At 54.9% G+C, this 3,476-nt stretch overlaps 1 pseudogene; it reads left to right on the forward strand.

Moving 5' to 3' along the window:
* Positions 1-152: 152 nt before the first annotated feature.
* Positions 153-1,607, forward strand: LOC114640167 (annotated as a pseudogene).
* The last annotated feature ends 1,869 nt before the right edge of the window (positions 1,608-3,476 follow it).

Consider the following 3,476-nt stretch of genomic DNA (forward strand, 5'->3'; position numbering starts at 1 on the left):
CCCCCCCAAAAAAGACTTGGTATTTGTTGGCTGTTGACTTCACTGCAGCCTCAGGCATCTCATCAGTCCAGGCCGACCAATGTGGGTATCCCTTCATCTTCTCGAACACCAGGTCCCCACACTTGTAGTCTTTCTGCCGGTTGGATCACGACATGGCAGGGCCGCGGGCGCCCCGGGCTCCGCGCCGGGAAGTGCGAGCCCAGGTTTGCGCGTGCGGCTGTAGCATGTGCCCAATGCGCTCCGGCTGTCGCACAGCCCCCGCCTCGCTGCTGGCCCCCGACGCTAGTTCCGTAGCAGCCATGGCGTCTGCGCCCGCACGCCACTCAGACGGGGCAGGCGCGGTGGGCAACGCTGAGCTCTGGGAGCGCTCGTGCGGCTGTTTGTGTTTGAAGTTCAATCGCTCCCTCCTCAGCGCGAGGCCGCTTCCTCCACCCGCCGCGGCCCTCTCCTCCCCTCGCGCTCCCGCCCCCCAGTCTCACATTCTAGCCTCCCTAAAGTGCTTGCCTGTTTGCTACCAGTGGCGTTCTTTCCTCTGGGGAGCCTTATCATTAGTGGTAAGTTTTTATTATGAGGAGAGGAGATCCTTGGGAAAGGAGTAAATAAACACTTTATGTAAGAACTTCCCACTGAAGGCGGGCGGGCTATACGCCCTGGCAGTGGGGTCCACTGCTCAGCTGGCCCCTGGGCCGTGCCCCACAACTAAGGCCTCCACAGTGGGAGTGGCATGTAGTATGACCTCCCCCTCGAAGCCCTGAGCCTGATACTCTCTGCCTTTGGCTGCCGGATCTGACCACCCTCTGCCTCAGGCTGCCGGGCTTCCTGTCTGCCAGCACCTTGGACCCCGGGAGCTGTGTGTCTGCATGAGAGTCTGCAGGACTTGGAGCTGCTGGTGCTACCTCGAGCATCTGTGACCTAGAATGGACCTGAGCAGGAGGAAGTCACTGACTCCACCCATGCTTAGTGGGGTAGTTCGCCGCCAGCCCCGTGCTCTGGACCTCAGCTGGACAGGTGTCTCCAAAAAGCAGCTCATGTGGCTCCTGAACAGACTGCAAGGCCTGCAGGAGTTGGTGCTTTCTGGGTGCTCCTGGCTCTCCATCTCTGCCCTGGGCTCCGCCCCATTGCAGGCACTGCGGCTCTTGGACCTCCGCTGGATTGAAGATGTTAAAGACTCCCAGCTTCAGGAGCTGCTGCTGCCTCCACCAGACACCAAGCCAGGGCAGAGAGTAGAGGTCGACTGCAGGGGGTGGGCGAACTTCGCCTAGCAGGCCCGGAGCTCACTGATGCCTCCCTGAGGCTCCTATTGCGCCATGCTCCCCAGCTCAGTGCCCTAGACCTGAGTCACTGCGCCCACATTGGGGACCCCAGTGTCCACCTCCTCACGGCTCCTACTTTCCCCCTCTGAGAAACTGGTGCACCTCAATCTCTCTGGGTGCCACCACCTCACGGACCACTGCCTTCCACTGTTCCAGTGATGTCCACGTCTTCCCCACCTGGACCTACACTCCTGCTGCCAGCTCTTGCCTGACGCTTGTGCCCAGTTGGTGGCTGCCAGGCCCCCTGGCCCCTTTCGCCGCCCGGAAGAGAAACTGCTTCTCAAGGACAGCTAGTTGGGTGCTTATGCCTCCTTCCCCCAGGACTCAACAAGAGAACCTGGACCTCTTGCCTTCATTTCGCCCCCTGTTGGGAGGCCTGGTTATTTTCTTCATGACTTGGCACTTGTCAGTTTAATGACTTGGGATTCCTGCCCAGGGACTTGAGCCAGCCTTCCCTCTCTCCCACCTGCACTGATATCTCTGGGGGTCTTCACTTCTCATCTCTCCCTTTCACCTGCTTCATTGTCCATCCCCTAGGGGAGTGGGTCAAGTGGTACTGGGGAGGTGCTGAGCCAAAGGAATGGTGGGAGGGGTGGTGAAGGTGCAAGTCTTGAGCAGGAAAAAATGAGGTGACATGGTATCTTGCACACAGGATACTGGGGGCTGGGGAAGGCGTTAGATGCGTATGGGAAGGGCAGAAATCAGACCAATGAGGGTTCAGGGAACAAAGACCAGTTGGGTGGGATGGGGGGCCAAAAAGGGAAACCAGAGGAGCAACTGGGGATCCGGGTGACAAGACAGGGGGCTCTACAAGCCAGGAAATGCCAGGACTAGGGGCTGGGAGGGAAGCAAGTGTGGGGATAGTACCCTCTGTGTGGGGTTATCTTTCTCCCCTTCCCTCTTAGCACACAAACTTCCCTGCAGAGGGTTCCTCCCCTTTGGGAATATTGGGGTAGGAGCACACATGCTGCAATGAAGAGAACAGCATCCAGCACTGAGTCATAGCAGCCACCAGAGGGCGTGTGCATCATCCTTTCCTGACATGGCTGCCTCAGAACTGACCTGCAGGAAAGCTCTGTATGGGCTGTGCAGTAAATGTCTCCACTAAGAACATGAGTCAGAATATGCAGAGAGGCCTTGGAACTCACAGCTCTAACTGGGAGTCTCCATCAAATCCCTACCCTCAGAGCCAGCACAGGGAACCCCATGGAAAAGGAGGTGGAAAGATTGTAAGAGCCAGAGGGGAGAAAGGACACCAGGAGAGCAAGGTCCTCAAATCATCATGATCAACCTCACAAGAACTCAGAGACTGAAGCAGCAGGCACAGGGCTAACATATGTCTGCACCAGGCCCTCTGCATATACATTATGACTTACAGTTTCCTGTTTTTATGGGACTCCTGGGTGTGGGTTTCTGATTCCTGTGCCTTCTCTTTGGCTCTTTCCAGTCGGTGGTTTTCTTTGTCCATCCTCAAGGATTTGATGGCTTGTGTTCTATTATCTTATTTATTTTGTTGTCTCATAGTTATCTCTTAGAAGCCTGTTCTCCTCTAATGAGAGACGGAATAAAAGCAGATCCAGATTGGGTGGGGGTGGAACTAGGAAGAGTAGAGGAAGGGGAACTGTGACCAGGATACATTGCATGAGCAAAGAAATCTACTTTCTGAAATGGGACTCAACTGACTTTTGTAAACTGACCATTCCCGGGGATGAGAGACTGCTCTGTCATCTCTCTACTGGAAGTAGCCATCGATGCTAATGGTTTGAGGGTCTTTTGTTTGCTTTCCATGTGCTTATTATAGGCAATTTCATGTGCCACAGTGCACACAAAGATCAGAAACAGCTTATGGGAGTCGGTTCTCTCCTTCCAGTACACTATATGGGCTCCAGAGGTCCAACTCAGGTTGTCAGACTCACAAAACCTGAAGGTAAGACCATATTGTTAAAGACATCGTACACTTGGGACATAGGATTGGAAGAACCAAGCTGACTTGGAAGCCTCTTCCCTGAGGCTCTCATTGTATCAGAAGGTGACCTGCAAGCATCCAAGGGAGAAAAGAGTCAGTAGTCCTACCGGGCTGTGAAGCCCACAAACCACAGCAATGATCTCTCCCATAGTACAACAGTGGCATTATTATCTTAGGGGTAAGATGTCTTACCTCTA

Source organism: Grammomys surdaster, unplaced genomic scaffold (assembly GCF_004785775.1).
Source record: "Grammomys surdaster isolate TR1022 unplaced genomic scaffold, NIH_TR_1.0 125785, whole genome shotgun sequence".
NCBI lineage: Eukaryota > Metazoa > Chordata > Mammalia > Rodentia > Muridae > Grammomys > Grammomys surdaster.